The following is a 16,667-nucleotide window of genomic DNA, read 5'->3' on the forward strand; positions in this document are numbered from 1 at the left end:
GAGAAGACCTCTCTGAAAGAGAGCTAGCACAGAGAAAGTAAGGATGGAAAGAATTACTCTGAAGGTGTATCACCAGCTGGAAAAACCAAGGAAAAAGGTCAGGTCTTGGTGTTGGAGGAACCAAAAGGTCAGTGTAAGGTAAGAGGTAGCCACAAGCCTTTTTGGACAGGTTGGGAGTTTGGATTTTATTCTAAGCAGTACTGGAAGCATTAACAATTTTTAAGAAGAGAGGAGACATGGGTGGTTTGCTTTGATAAAAGCTAACTCTGATAGATTGTCTCTGAAGATAACCACAACCATCCATCCCAACCCATGTGCCCTTTTGCAAATGTGACTTTGTCACTCCTCCCCTCCGTTACTCTCCTTCTTGAATCTGGGCAGTCCCTGTGACTTGCTTTAGTCAGTCACTTTCCTTTAGTCATACTTGAGTATGGTAGAAGTGACAGGGACATGGTGCAGCTTCTGAGACTGAAATGTAAGATATGGTTGCTTCCTTTTAGCTTTCTTGTAACCTTGAACCACCATGAAAAGAAGTTGAGGCTAGCCTGCTGGAGAGGCTCCATCAGCAGAGAGACCCTGAAGGGTGACCAAGCACATGGTCACAGTTACAGAGGCCCCAGTACTCAGCTATTCCAGCTGAGGGTCCAGACATGTGAATGACACCATATTGGATTCTCCTGCCCAAACTTCAGTTCCATGCACAAGTGTGGCTCTGACCAGGCGACAGACTCTCTTCCAGCTGAATGCTGCTCAGCTAACACAGAATCATGAACAAACAAAATGAGTGTTTTTAAAAAACCATGGAAACTTTGAGTTGCATGGTTATGCAACAGTAGATAACCGATGGACATACTCAGGCTGATGTGGGGAAAATGGATTGTAGGGGGCCATCAGGGTAGAATGACAAATAATAGTTCAGAGGCCACTGTGGTTGCCCAAAAGATAAACAAGAGGGAATAGAGGAAACGGAGAGAAGTGGGTAGATTTGAAATAAGTTTACGAGGTAACATAAGATTTGTTGACGATTTTGACATTGGAAGTCAGTGAAATATTCCTCTGAGGCATTTCGTTTGAGCAATCAGATGTATGGAAATGAAGTTTATTTAAAAAGTAAGTCTCACATAGGAACGGGCTTATCCTGCAATTTCAATATCGATTATGTTATTATTTTTGTTGCTTTTGTTTGCAGTTCTGGGAATCAAACCTAGAGCTTTATGCTGTTAAACCAGTACTCTTGTACTGAACTACACACCCAGCCCTGTCATCTTGTCTCTTTGACATAAATAATGAAGTTTTCCAATTGCAAGCCATGACATTTGTGTTATCCAGGAAAAGTCCTAAACTAATGAGTTAAAATTTCTGTTTACAGACATTTATAATTTTTTTGTTATATCTTTGTGGACCTTTAAGAACAAACTTTTGACATCATAATGCCCTACCATGAAGCAAAAAGCTTTTGACAGTAGAGTCAGCAGAACAGAGGTATTAAGAACTCCAAGTGTCTATAGATCGGTTTGGACTTGGCAACTCCTACTTTGAGATAGTCACACCAACTTGTATACTCAGTAATGGAGGAAGGCAGATTCTCCAAGACAAATAATCTTATTACAAATCCAGTATGGCTGGGTGAGGTGGTGCACACCTGCAATCCCAGTGGCTCAGGAGGCTGAGGCAGGAGAATCACAAGTTCAAAGTCAGCTTCAGCAATTTAATGATGCCTTAAGAAACTCAATAAGACCCTGTCTCTAAATAAAATACAAAAAAGGCTGAGGATGTGCCTTAATCGTTAAGTACTCCTGAGTTCAATCCTTGGTACAAAAAAATAAAAAATAAAAAATCCAGTAGAGCTGGGCACAGTGTTGAACACTGGTAAACCCAGCTCCTGAGGCAGGAGGATCAAAAGTTTGAGGTCAATCTGAGCAACATAGCAAGACTCTGTCTCAAAATAAAAAATAAAAAGAGTAGAGGGAGGTGTAGCTCAGTGTTAAAGTGCCCTTGGGTTCAATCTCCAGTACCACAAGAAGCAAAAACAACAACAAAATAAATCCACTCAATGAAATCCAGAGTCTACTACTTATACATTTCATTTCTTTTACTTTACAAAAGTGTAGAAGACACTGTTGTCAGCTACTTACCAGCCATTCCCAAACCTCTTCCTTAAGTCTGCTTCTAAGCTAGAGATGAAAAAGTCAGATACTCAATCTCTTAAGACTCTTTTGCGTCTGGCCAGTCAGATGTAAGTGGAAATCCTGCTGGGGAACTAATAGGAAAGAATTTACCTCCTGATAAGAGAGGCTGATGGGAGAGTCCCCCAAAGGCACCCTTTGAGCACAGTTGTAAGGTTCCTGATGATGAGAACACCATGGGTGACCAGTGTCATCTTGACTTTCCAACCGTATGAGAATGCAGGACATTATGAACCAATTGTCACAAGATGGCTCTACAAAGAATCACTTTCCCTTGAACTGACCAACACTGGATGAGCAGGTAATGGTGGTTAACTGTAAGAATATGGTACTTGGAGGTGGAGAAGCCATCTTGCATATATGAGGTAACAGGCATAAGATTAAAAACCCATCACAGGACAAGGTGTGGTGGTGCATGCAACTTGGGAGGCTGATAGAGAAGAATTTCAAGTTCCAAGTCAGCCTGAGAAACTTACTGAGACCCTGTCTCAAAATTTTTGAAAAGGCTGGAGATGTACCTTAGTGGTGACGTGTTCCTGGTTCAATCCCTAGTTTCACAGAACAACCCAAAACTATGTAGGAATCTGAAGCTGGGCTCTTGTAAACGTCTGGTTTTAAAAGGACAAAGAGGAAGAGAAGATATTTCCAGATTACAGTATAAGACTCTAGTAACTTCATAGACCCAATTTGGACATAGCCTTCCATGCCTTCTTTTCAACCTGACTTTGTTTTGCTTTACTAATGTTCTTCATTGATACCAGCTATTGCCAGCAGTGAGACTTTTTGTATTGATGCTTGTGTGGAGTATCTATCTATCTATCTTTTTTTTTTTTTTTTTTTGCAGGGCATGGGGATCAAATCCAAGGCCTCGTGCATACTAGGCAAGTACTCTACCAATGAGCTACGTCCCTATCCAGAATTTCATGGAATCTTGTTCCTTGAGGTCTGATATTGATTCATCATTATCAGATTCTTTTCCACACCTATATAGGGCACAGGGAATCAAGATGGTGGTAAAAAAGAGCCTAAACTTCTTCCCTTCTTCCTTCATGAGGTGTTTTTTTCTTTTTTGGTACCAGGGATTAAATCCTGGGGTGCTTAACCACTGAACCACACCCTCAGCCCTTTTCATTTTTTATTTTGAGACAAGGTCTTGCTAAGTTGCTTAGGGTCTCACTTAGTAGCTTAGGACCTCATTAAGTTGCTGAGGTTGGCCTTGAAATTACAATCTCCTGCTTCAGCCTCCAAAGTCACTGGGATTATAGGCATGTGCTACCACATCTGGCTCATGAGAAAATTAAAAATCTATTCCTTAAGTCAGTACTTCCCCACTTTGTTCAATCATGACACACATAGAAAATGAAAGTATTTGTATGATGCATTGATATAAATGGACAGATTGCTTGTAACCAGAACACCTTGGTCACATGGGGCCCTGTCATGCTGCTCCAAAGTCTAAGGACATCAGTATCTTGTCCATGTCTGTAACCTATTTATGACACACAAGTGATAGTGACAAACAAATTGGGAAGTTCTGTTTAAGTCACAAAGGTGAGCCATTACATCACAAAAGGTGGGGCCTAAAGGGAGGTCTTAGGTTGTCAGTGGATTGAATTCAGCGAGGCCCTAAGCAACCTAGTGAGACCATCTCAAAATAAGAAATAAAAAGGGCTAGGAATGTAGCTTTGTAGTTAAATACCCCTGGGTTTAATCCTCATCCCCAGTAGCAGTCCCCCCCACAAAAAAAAAAAAAGGAAAGATGGCAATTTTCTCTCCAAATTGCAAGAGTAGCAAACAATTTCTTGCTCCAATTACACGAGAGCTGTAGAATTCCTGTGGCTATCCTATTTCTTTACTATTTCATTTGTCTTCTCATTTTAGGATTCCAATTGGAGAAGACATTCTTCGGGCATATTTTCATGGTGGAGGACTAAAACCCAGGATGGTAGGAAAGATACTAAAGGACATAATATATTAAAGTTTCTACTCCAACCTGGTATTGACCAAGGCAAGTCAACACAAGCTCAAAGTCAATAGAGCACAGAAATCATATTATATAATATATAGGAAAGTATGGCAAAGGTGGAATGGAAGAAATAATTGTGAATGAACTATGAAATCCACCACATAAATTTACTATGATTCCAAAGCCAAATTCCAAGTTTTTCATGGACCTTGGCAAACCAATTCTAAAATGCCCATGGAAGACCAAAGGGCTGAGAATACTTGAGATCCTTGTAAAGGATAAAAAGAAGTAAGTCAGGGAAGGACTCCCATAATCAGAAATCAAGATTTTAAATAAAACTACAGATCATCAGGCAGTATGGTACTAACACAGGGATAGACAAATGGAACAAAATGGAAGACCTAAAACAGAACCATATATACATGGAAACCTATTATAAGATAGCTCTAGCATTGCAAATCTGATAAAGAAATACATTTCAGATGAAATGTAGATGGCAAAATTTTAAATCTTTTGGACGAAAACCTGGGAGAATATTTTTATTTTCTTGGGGTCAGGACTTCTCAAAACACATGAAATGGTGGAAGACATGACCAATTAACAAAAGAGGAAATGAGTTCAATGTAACTCAGTGGTAAAGAATCCCTGAGTTCAATCGCCAGCACAAATAGAGAGAGAGAGAGAGAGAGAGAGAGAGAGAGAGAGAGAGAGAAGGAAGGAAGGAAGGAAGGATGGAAGGAAGGAAGGAAGCTCAACCATACCGGTAGTTGGGTAAATACAAATTACAACCATTATGAGAAATTGTTTTACATCCACAAAGAAAACAAGTGTTGGTAAAGATGCAAGGCCAGGGGAACTTTCATATACTGCTAATGGGAATGAACATTGGAACAACCAGTTTCAGAAACAAGTTGGCAAACCAATTCTAAAATGCCCATGGAAGACCAAAGGGCTGAGAATATGTCACACACATACCTTAACACCTAATAATACCACTTCTAGATATTTATCCTAAAAAACATTCTTGTACACATGTGTAGCAGGAATAATATTTAAGGATGTGCAATGGACATGGTGGTGCATTTTATAATCCCAGAAACTCAGGAGGCTGAGATAGAAAGATTGCAAGTCCAAGGCTACCCTGAGCAACTTAGTGAGACCCTGTCTTAAAATAAAAATAAAAAATGACTGAGGGTGTTGCTTATTTATAGAGCATCCCTGGGCTACCCCCAATACCCCCGCCACCCCCACTCCCCAAAAGAATGTTCATAGAAATATTGCTTGCAATAGGAGAAACTGGAGACAACCCAATGTTCAAAGCAGAGTGGATAATTAAATTGTGGTATATTCTTTTTTTTTTTTTTTGGTACCACTGAACCACAAGCCCAGCCTTTTTTATATTTTATTTAGAGACAGGGTCTCATTGAATTGCTTAGGGCTTTATGGCTTTGAATCCACAATCCTCCTGCCTCAGCCCCCCGAGCTGCTTGGGTTACAGGTATGCACCACTGCTGCCAGGAAATTGTGGTGTATTCTTACAATGAAATACTATATAACAGAGAAATCAAATAGTTTAATCTGAGAACTACAATGCTGAACGAAAAATGCAAGTTGCATAGGAATCGTGTAAATTTGTTTCATTAGCCAAAAGTTCAAGGACAAGCTAAAATGAACTATGTAGTGTTTAGGGATACGTGTACTGGTGATAAGAGAATTCTTAAACCAAAATTCAGGATGGTGGTTTTCTCTTGAGAAAAAGGATACCATCACAGGGGGCATACTGAAGGCTTCTTGTTTGAATGGAAACTTCAGCAAAGCCAGTATGAAGTGACAGAGACAGAAGCCAGAACAGCGTGCTGAAGGTTGAAGTGAAGCTAGCAGCAAGAAAGGTAGCTAGTGCAGTAAACTCATTAAATAAATGTTGCTGGAAATAGAAGCATATTATGTTATCACAAAATAGTCAACCTCGTGTCTTGTAGAGCAGACTTCTTTATGATGAGGTAGAAGAGTGGGTGGTGGGGCGGCTATATGAAGGTGACTGTGAGGGAGCTGAATGGAGCTGTGGGTTGGAAACTTTCCCCTCACACAGAGGGAGATTTAGGAGTCTGCTTTCATTGGTTGCACTGAACTGTGTGCCCCTTGATGATCAAGTAAGATCTCCAAGCAGCTCAGCCACTGTCTGCCTTGGCTCTCATGAGGCCCCCTTGCCAGGAATTCCCATTAATCAAAGTCTGGGAACAAATGCAGACTAGTCTGTGCCTTGGAATGCTCACATGTCTTGCAGCCTGGCTTGGGCTTTCTGTTTTTTTTGTTGTTGTTGTTGTTGTTTTTTCCCCTAGAGTGATTGCTCTGACTGCCCATAAATATAACTTGAAACCCCATCTCATCATGACTTTATGGTGGTACTCTAAAAGCCTCTTATGGAAATGAAGCATTCTGCATCTTTGGAAGTTTATTCAAGGAACAAGTTAGGAAAACTCCTTGATTTGGAAAAGTAGAAACACAGAAAGGATCACATTGAAAACTCATATGTATATTCCTTGCCTTTAGGGGTTCTCCTGGAGCTTCATTGTGACCTGATAAAGAGAAACTTGGAGCTACTAATCAATAGGGAAAGGAAAGGTGTTATCATAAGAGTCCAGGTGGGGAACAACAGGGATTGGGAACAAATATGGAAGCCAAAGAACACTTAGAAGGGAGGTTTCACTCCCTTGCAAAATAAAACTGCAGCTATGACCACAGGGTTGGGAGAAGTTTCCAAAATAGTTGGGTAAAATCAAACACTTACATTCCCTTAGTGTGGGCAGGGGTCTTGGGATTTCTCCTGCCTGTGCTCCCTTATAGAGAGAAACAAATATCTTAAGGAAAAGTGGGGGATTCTCATGTTTCTTTTCCCCTGGAAACCAGGCCTATTTCAGAGGGGATAATAAAATCAGGTTGATAATAAGCCTGTCCCAAACCTCAGGTAAGACTGAAGCTCCATCTTCAGGACTCCACCTACATGTAGTAAGCCATGAAGATTGTCTTGGAATGCCCTTCACATAATCTAGACTGGAAAATAGCCTTGATCATCATAGCTGCAACAAATCTAAATAAGCAAACTCTCTGAAGTAACCCTGAGCTTCTATTAGCTTTTATCCTGCACTCATGATATATCTCTTAGTTATAGCCCTAGAACTGACTACCCTAGTCTATGTTCAGGGAACTTTTCTAGGTAAGACTAAGGAAGTAACCGGCAAAGAAAATAGACAAAACCAGATTAAGATAATGGTGTGTAAAGTGAGGTAAGAATGGGGTAGGGATCTCTCAGTGTTTTTGCCTGTTCCATATGGGATAGTTTTGACAAGCTACTTACTGACAATCTGTTTGAAATAAAGTCTTCCCTTCCCCTCTCCAGCTACTTCAATGAACCTGAGTCATTCATTGCTGTTGTTTAGCTTCCGCTGAGCCGGCCCCAGTCAATGAACTCTGGATGTAATAGAAACAACTACTTGCCTACAGGTTGAGGATCGGAGGTTTGTCCTCTCAATTCTGCTCTCCCTCAGTCACTTGGCAATCCCTGAGCGGAAAACCTCGTCCTACTCCAGGCTCCCTTCCACTATTCATAAGGAGGCCTCTCCTGGCCCAAGGCTGGGCGCCCCAGCAAGGAACAAATGCTGAGCAGCCCCGAGGGCTTTGGTGGTCCCGCCGTCACCCCGGGCCCCCGCTGTGCTCCAGCGGGCCGCTGCGGGGCGCTGCGGCCCCAGTTTAGGAGCCTCGGGCGGGGTGGGGCGGGGTGGGACGGGGCGGGGCGGAGGGCCCTGCGCTTTGCGGGCGCGGCGGGCTCGGCCACAGGTAACCTGCGGGAGCGGCGAGCGCGGAGGGGCGTGCGGGCGGCTGGAGGCGGCGGCGCTGGGCTGCGCCGAGGCCTGGGGGGCCGCCGAGCCAGCGGGAGGCGGTCGGATCGTCACCCCTCGCTTCCTACCCTGTAGCGGGCATCGGTTCCTGTGGTGTGAACCTCCGGCGCGGGAGAGAAAGGTACAGTGCGACCTCGCTGGGTCCCTTGGAGAACCCCCTTAATTCGAGGTTGGGCGCCCCTCACTCCCAGGGCGCCTCTGATCCTGGGAGGACTAGTCCAAGGCTCGGTAGCTGCTGCTGCTCCCTCGGCGCCCTCAGATCGCGGACTATGGGGAGAGGACCCGGACCCAGCGCATTGCCCCAGTCCTGAGGCCTCGGGGAAAGCCCGGTTAAGCGGATGTCTCCCTGCTCCCCCCTTTTGCTTTGCCTCAGTTGCCTCCTTAGAATATGGCTCTTTGGGCCGGAGGTGGGTGGACAGAGAACTTTCTCTTCTTCGCTCACCCCTCTCCTTTTTCTCCAGTAAGCCCTCGGAGTTTGCAGAAACTGGTGTGTGCAAAGGACGGCTGGGGGCTGGGGGCTGGGGGCTGGGGGCTGGAGGACAGGTCACCACGTACCTCTTCACCGCGCGGCGGCTGGCCGCGGGAGGAAAGGAGGTCCTCTTCTGTCGCCGTCCCCTGGCCTGCGGACAGGGCTTGGCGTGACCCGGCTGGGCTCCGACGCGCCCACAGCCAGTCCCCTCCCCACCTCCTTTCCCCGCCACCTTAGAGGACTGTAAAGGGTGCCGGGAGATGGGGGTTTGTCCCGGGGGATGGTCGAGACCCCCTCTGAAGTCCCAGCTCTATAGAATTCAGCAAGTGGTATCTCCCGGGAGCCAGGAAGTGACTGTGTTGTCTGGTTGGGTTCAAACATCACTTTACTGACACTTGTCTTGGGGATTTAAGTGCGGTGCTTCAGGTAGCTTTGGGAGGCTGGAAAAGTGAAGCATTATTTGTGACCCATGAGTGAGTGACTTGAATTTTGTCGATCTGGTCAAGACTGTTTTTCCTAAAGAAGGTTCAGGTGCTGGTTAGGAGGTTCACTTTGTCCAGCACCACACACACACACACACACACACACACACACACACAGAAGGAGGAGGAAGAGGTAATGATGATGATGATGATCTGCTTTGGAGTCATGAGATTTAGTCTTGACACCACCAATTCTTAGGTGTGTGTCTTTGGAAACCCACGCCTTTATGCCTTAGTTTCTAGAATTGTAAACTGGAGGTATCATACGTAACTTCAAAGTATTGTTGTAGAAATTCAGTTGATGCAAGAAAAATGGTTGGCATAGTGCTCTTGAATGTTAGGCATCTTTTTGGTGAACCTGTTGGATGATGATAATCATGTTAAGATAAGTCTGTTAGCTGGGCGCGGCGGCGGACGCCTATAATCCCAGCGGTTTGGGAGGCTGGAAAGGAGGATCGCAAGTCCAAAGACAGCCTCAGCAATTTAGCAAGTCCCTGTAGTAAAATAAAAAATATAAAAGAGCTGGGGATGTGGCTCTGTGGTTAAGTGCCTCTGGGTTCAATCCTCGGTACCTTAAAAAATAACATCTGTAAAGTCAATGTAAGTGAAAAAAAACTTGAGGAATGAAGACCAGCATACATGGGTTCAGGGTCCCTTGGTGTCCTGAAACTGAGTGAAGCTTTCTCATCCTTAAAATAGCAACAACAACCTTGTTGTTCCTGCTGTCCTAAGTGTCTACTATACATGTTTAATTTCCTCTTATCCTTAATATGTGCTTGGCTTGGCTTAGCATATGGTAAATAGACTTTTTTTTAAATTAGGAATATGGGATGCTGATCCATAATGTGGGGGGGGATGGGAAAAATGGAGGAACTTTGATTGGGCAAAGGGGAGGGAGGAGAGGGGAGGTGGTATAGGGGCAGTAAAGATAGTGGAAGGAGATGGGCATCATTACCCTAGGTACATGTATGACTGCACATATGGTGCAATGCTACATCCTGTACAATCAGAGAAATGAAAAGTTGTGCTGCAGTTGTGTACAATGAATCAAAATGCATTCTGCTGTTATATATACCTAATTAAAATAAATAAATAAATTTTAAAAAATTAGGAATATGCCGGGCATGGTGGTACACGTTTGTAATCCCATTGACTCAGGAGGCTGAGGTAGGAGGATCACGAGTTCAGTCAGCCTTAGCAAAACTCAGTGAGATCCTGTTTCTAAATAAAATATAAAATAGGGCTGGGGATGTGGCTCCGTGATTGAGTGCCTCTGAGTTCAATCCCTGGTACACAAAATAAATAAGGAGTACAGATTATAATTGGATTTTCTACCCTCTGGGTCATAAATGAGGAGGAGAGGGCAGAAGAAGGATGAAGAGGTAGTAAAGAGACCAGCAAACAACTAGTTGCTCAGTGTTGGGTGGAATAAACCAATGTTGGTGAAAAAAAAAAATGCTTATTTGTTAACTCCTTGCTTATTCATGGTGGCACCAAAAATTATCCTTAGCCTCCACTGTAAACCCATCAACTTCTCCAAAGAAACATACTCTAAGTAAAAGTAGTCTGCTTGTGATAGTCTCAAATCAGTAGCAAGGCATTCTTGCAACTCTTAAGGCCCTCCCGCCCATGCAGGAGATTCTGGTGCTGTCTCTGTGATACTTAGAGGTACAATTTCAAGATTAACAATAGAACACACCCAGCTACCCATCACCCAGCGGAAGAACTAGAGCATCCCTGGGCTCTTGGAGTCTCTGAATACTCCTCCTTGTGACCTTCCACTCACTTCTCCCTTACTCTCCCAAGGTACCACTGTTCTGGATTTTTTTGTTACAGTTTTCCTTGCCTTTCACATATAATATCTTAAATGAAAAACTCCCTGGAAAGCAAGTTTCCAAATAAGCATTTCCCCCAGTAATCTGGAGCATTCTAAAGTTAAAAGCAGGGTATTCAGAGAAAGATGCAAACCACAGAAAAACTTTAAATCTCCAAGTGCTGTGATGGCCTAGTTCTCCTCATGTAGAGTCAGGATTTCTTTGTCAAGATTTCTCTCCTGTTTTCTTGGCACAGACTCCAAGGGTGTGTTCTGTCTGTGTAGGGGAGGCTCTGTCTCTTCCAGTATAGCTTGGAGGCTGTAATTTTAAAAGCTTTGCTTGAGTCCCTAAGAATGGAAAAACAGTAATTTGTATGCATATGCTTTAGAAGTTTTTGTTTTTGTTTAATACAAATTATCCAGTGGGCATTGTATGAGATTTGAAGGATTAAGTTGACTGAGAATGACCTTATAAAAGGGTTTTAACCCAAATTCTTTTTTCCTGGTTATTATATTTTTGTTAATGGTCTTTGTTTTAAGTTAATTCCTCAGGATCACACAGCTCTCTTCAGTGCATCTTTCACAACTCCATGACTTTCCAGTTAAGGCAAACCCTCCCATTTTTGGTTCTTAGGGTCTGAGTAATTTTTTTCACAGTACCTCTAGGTTGAGGTAGTTAGTGGTGGTAGGTGCAAACAACCAAGTCGTTATATCCTAACCACTTAGATGCTGTTTGAAAAAAATAATACACATAAACATAGAGAAAAATATTTTATATTATTTATAAATAACCACAATAACAGGATGTGCATGCCTGTACTACTCAAATCCTGGGAACAGATTGGACATTGCTACTTTCATTTCCTGTTCCCCATTCATTTTTCCACAGCACTTACTTTTTGTCACACAACCGTCTTTGCAAAGATATGATGTCATCAAGAGGGCTGCAACACGATTTAATGTAGGAACCCTGAATTAGCTCCAGTGGGTTCAGTGGTTGAACAAGTAGTTCAGTACAGTGTTTCTGTTGAAATTGTCCAATGTCCTAAGTTGCCCTACAAATTTGTTACAGTTGCAAAACACCCAGTCAAGGGCTGCAAAATAGTACTCTAACCTGGAAGATGTTAATGCTAAGTGAAATAGCTAGTCAAAAAGGGATAAATACTCTATGATTCTGTTTATAAGAGGCACTCAATCTAGAGTAGTCAAATTCCAGGAAACGGAAGGAATGATGGTTACCAGGGGTTGGGGGAAAGCACAGAATGGGGAATTTGTATACAATTTTTGCAATTTCTGTGTGAAACAGTTATTTCAAAATAAAAATTGAAAAAGTAAAAAAAAAAATTCTGTTAGTGATGCCCCACTACTGGACTATACCATGTCACTGAGATTAGGGATAATACATGATGACCAGAGAGCCCAGTAATGACATTACTTCCCCTCCCCACCTCCTATTCATCTCTTGTCAAGAAATAGCTAAGTTCCCTCTTATTTTCTGTACAAAGCTGAGGTTCAGCTTTAAATATCCCACTAAAATAGAAAATTCTAACCTAGGATTCTTCAGTGGGATCTGCATGCTCTTAGAGCTCCCAGAAATTATGTTTAAGTATTTGCGTGAATGTTCACATGTATGTTTGAGGGAGAAGAAGTTCCAAAGCCTTCATCAGATTCTCAAGTGGTTCTCTGACTCAAAAAAGGCTTTAATAAGCACTGCAAGAAAACTTTGTTTACAGAGTTGTACCCACCCCATAATAGGCTCCTTCACGTAGGCATCTTGGCCCTTTGGGGTTCTCTGGTGTATCTTCTCCCAGCTTCCTGAGGCTTTCTTTCTGCTCAAACCTGGAAAAAGCCTAAATAGTTCTTTTTTCTCAGAGCCTCTGGTCAATCACCTGAATTCCAAAAACTCCAGGCCCTATTCTTCAAGGGTCAGAAGTCCCAGATCGAACCATTTTAGACCTACATTGTGCAGCTGTGGATCTGGGCAAGAGTCAGCCTCACAACTGCTCATCTCTCCCACCCACCTCAGGCTCCAGAAAAATATGAATTAAACAATAATATGTGACGGACATGGCTGTGGAAAAGGGGTGAAGCTGGTACTAATGACTGAAGTTGAATATTCTCTCTCTCTCTCTCTCTCTCTCTCTCTCTCTCTCTCTCTCTAATTTTTGTGGTGTTGGGGACTGAGCCCAGGTTCTTCTACAAGTTAGGCAAGTGCTCTACTACTGAGCCACACCTCTGGCCCCTGAAGATAAGTAATTTCTGCCTTGGGGAGGGGAAATTTAATTTTAAGATTGTCTTCTGATTTACACTTTATGTTTCAAATGTATTGTAAGTATATCATATAACACATTCTACCTTGCAAGCCAAGCATTTATATATTGTTAGAAAAGATGTCAAATGTCAGTTAGAATTTACTTTATAAATAGGACTTTCCAGTTATTGAGACTGGTTTTTGACTTAACCAATGTAGCAAAAATTGGCAGCTTGCAAACATTTTCATATATACAATTCCTCAATATTTACATTCATCTTAGAAAGCATTTAATGAGCCTGGAATGGTGGGGCATGACTGTAATTGCAGAGACTAGAAAGGCTGAAACAGGAGGATCAGAAATTCTAAACCAGCTGTAGCAACTTAGTGAGACCCTGTCTCAAGATAAAAAATTAAATGGACTGGGGATATAGCTTAGTGGGACTCAGGGATACTTTACCACTGAGCGACATCCCCAGACCTTTTTATTTTTTATTTCAATCCTCAGTACTGAAAGAAAAAAAAAAGAACACACCCTTTAGTGAATCATGATTTATGATTTAACTCTTTCATCAACATGTATATATTCTTTTAAGATAGGTTACCTGCTATAACAAACATTTCCAAATCTCTATGGCTCAATCCAAGTTTATTACTAGCTCACACAAAATTCAAGTTGGTTATTCCAGGTTGGGTAGCTCTCCTTTATATGACTCAGGGATCAATATTCCTTCCTTCTTTTTATTTTTTTTTAATTAAAAAGTTTTTTAAAAATTGTAGTTGTAGAAGGACAGCATGCCTTTATTTTGTTTATTTTTATCTGATACTAAGGCTTGAACACAGTGCCTCACTCATGCTAGGCAAGAGCTCTGCCACTGAGCTATAGCCCTAGCCCAGTACGTTACTTCTTGAGATGCCATCATCTTCAACCTGTGGCCTCCAAAGTCACTACAAGGGGAAAGAAAGGATGGAAGCGAAATACTACATTGAATATCTTCAGCTAGTGAAATGCCTCACTTCTGCTCACATCCCACCTTTCAAAACCAGTTGCATGGCCCTACCTAGATTCAAAGAGGTTGGGAAATAGAATCCCTGCCTGGGCAGCTGTTTCTATGCAAAATCATTTACTTTGGAAGGGAAACAGAACACTTAGTGGATAAGCAACAATCTTTATACAAACAGGGTAGTCTTTTTTGTGGATCAAATAATTGCAACTGCCTTCCTATAATTTATTTCCCACTTTTCAAACACATGCATGTGTGTGCGTGCGCACACACACACACACACACACACACACTACCTTCATAGTCTAAGTTATGGATGAGACTTTCATGCAGGAAATAATTGTATCATAATTGCTTTAAGAACAAATAAAATTGGGATTAAGCCATTTAGGTTCAAACATTTATTAGGAAACGAAGCGTACTTCATTTACTCGGAGTCATCCAACCATGTAGAGAATTGTACATTTGAGAAAGATGGACCAGAGGAAGATTAGCAAAGAACAAGAATATGCATGTCTTAATGGCTTCATGAATGTTATCATAAAAATTTAAAACTACTTCAAGTTGCTGGCAGAGGCTAGTGTGAAACTTTTTTCCCCTTTAAAAAAAATTCTTGTCATGGAATGTATTACATAACCATAAAATGTGTCATTTTTACTTGTTAGCTCTTATAGGAAGCTAAAATTGTAAATTCTGGACCTGATTTGCTTGGAGCAAATTTGAACCTATGAGGGTGCCATTTGGCAATATCCAGCATCTGACAGCTACAAATGGGACATATTTGGGATTAAAAGAAGATCCCAATACCCAGTTAGTCATGGAGAAACTTTAGTGATGTACACAAATTATAATAATGTTTCATTTATCCATTAATAGTTAGGATTTGGCTGTTCTACCAAAAAAAAAAGTCCAGATAATTTTTAAAATTTACTTAAAAAAATTTTTTTAAAGATGGGGTTTCCACTGTGTTGCCCATACTAACTTGGAACTCCTGGGCTCAAGTAGTTGCCTCAGCCTCCTGAGCAGCAGGGACTATATGCACTGTGCCCAGGAAATCCTAAGTTTTAAAAATTGTTATATTTCATGGTGTCCATGCATGTGTAGGGAAGGAAAAAGTAATTTTCCTTCTACTCTTGTGAATTCTCAGCTGGGAGCCCTGTAACAAAAGACAAATTAACAAGAAAAAAAGAGAAGTTTATTTAAAATGTATATTTCATATATCAATGGGCGAAAATTCAGAGAAAGAGTAACTCTCAAAATGAGGATTTATGGAGCTGGGGTGGGGCTCAGCGGTAATGCACTTGCCTGGCATGAGTGAGGCACTGGGTTTGATTCTTAGCACTGAATATAAATAAATAAAATAAAGGTCTATCAACAACTAAAACAAAATTTTTTTAAATGGGGGTTTAGAGCCAGATGTGGTGGCACACACCTATAATCCCAGCTTATATTTTTACTTTGGAAGGGAAACAAGGTTGAGCCAGGAGGATTGCAAATTCCAGGCCAGTTTCAACAATTTAGTAAGAACTTGACTCAAAATAAAAATTAAAAGGGATGGGAATATAGAGCCAAAAAAAAAAAAAAAAAAAAAAAAAGAAAGAAAAAGAAAAAAGAAAGAAAGAGAAAGAGAGAAAAGGGGCAGGAGTTAGAACTTGGGCTTTTATGGCATCTTCAAGAAAGAACTAATAAATTTTTAGAGAAGTGTCAGGACAAAGAAAAAGGACCTCAAGTCTTTAGGGGCCGTAAACTGTTGGAAGGCAAATGTATGGAAAGATATGGTAGATAAAGGCTACTTAATACAGTTTGTTATATAGAGTCCTCTGGTGTCACCCCAGGCTTGTAAGAATCTAATCAAAGATTCTTCCTGGTATAGAGGGCAGGAGGGACATCTCTGTAAATTTATGGCCTACTTTTAAGCTAATAGGGAGAAGATGGAGAGCTTTTTCTTTTGTCTAAATCTTTCAGTTACTTTCAATTTAAATAATCCTTGGCCAGATATGGTGTTTCATACCTGTGATCTCAGAGACTCAGGAGGCTGAGGCAGGAGAATTGCAAGTTCTAGACCAGGTTCAGGAACTTAGTAAGGCCCTAAGCCACTTAGCGAGATTCTGTCTCAAAATAAGTGTTTGTGTGTGTGTGTGTGTGTGTGTGTATGTGTGTGTGTGTATATATATATATATATATATATATGTATATGTATATGTATATATATATATATGTATATATATATATATATATATATATATATATGTATATGTATATATATAAATTCGTTTGTATATATAAATTCGTAGCCAAAGTGGCATATTTTGGGGTGGCATATTCTGTTACCCTTCACTGGAATTAAAGATATGCTTGACCAGGAAGCTGGGAATGTAGTAAGAGCATTAGCCTAACATGCATAAAACTCTGGGTTATATCTCCAGCAGGATACAACAGGGGTCAGGGATTGGGGAGATACATTAGATCAATGGTCAGCAAATTATAGTCATGGGCCAAATCCAGTTCACTGTCTGTTTCATAAATAAAGTTTTATTGGAACACAGCCATACTCATTCCTTTGCATACTGTCTAAAGCTGCTTTTACACTATGACAGAGC

At 41.4% G+C, this 16,667-nt stretch overlaps 1 protein-coding gene across 1 annotated transcript in view; it reads left to right on the forward strand.

Annotated features, from left to right (window-relative positions):
• The first annotated feature begins 7,958 nt into the window (after positions 1 to 7,958).
• The window catches only part of ANKRD6 (ankyrin repeat domain 6), a 205,827-nt gene continuing 197,118 nt past the window's right edge, over positions 7,959 to 16,667 (forward strand). The window contains exon 1 of the mRNA XM_081295273.1: positions 7,959 to 8,169. The gene's annotated coding sequence lies outside the window, so the exon portion shown is untranslated. The remainder of the gene's footprint in view (positions 8,170 to 16,667) is intronic.

This window comes from Spermophilus citellus (assembly GCF_964194105.1).
Source record: "Spermophilus citellus genome assembly, chromosome: 5".
NCBI classification, from domain to species: Eukaryota; Metazoa; Chordata; class Mammalia; order Rodentia; family Sciuridae; genus Spermophilus; species Spermophilus citellus.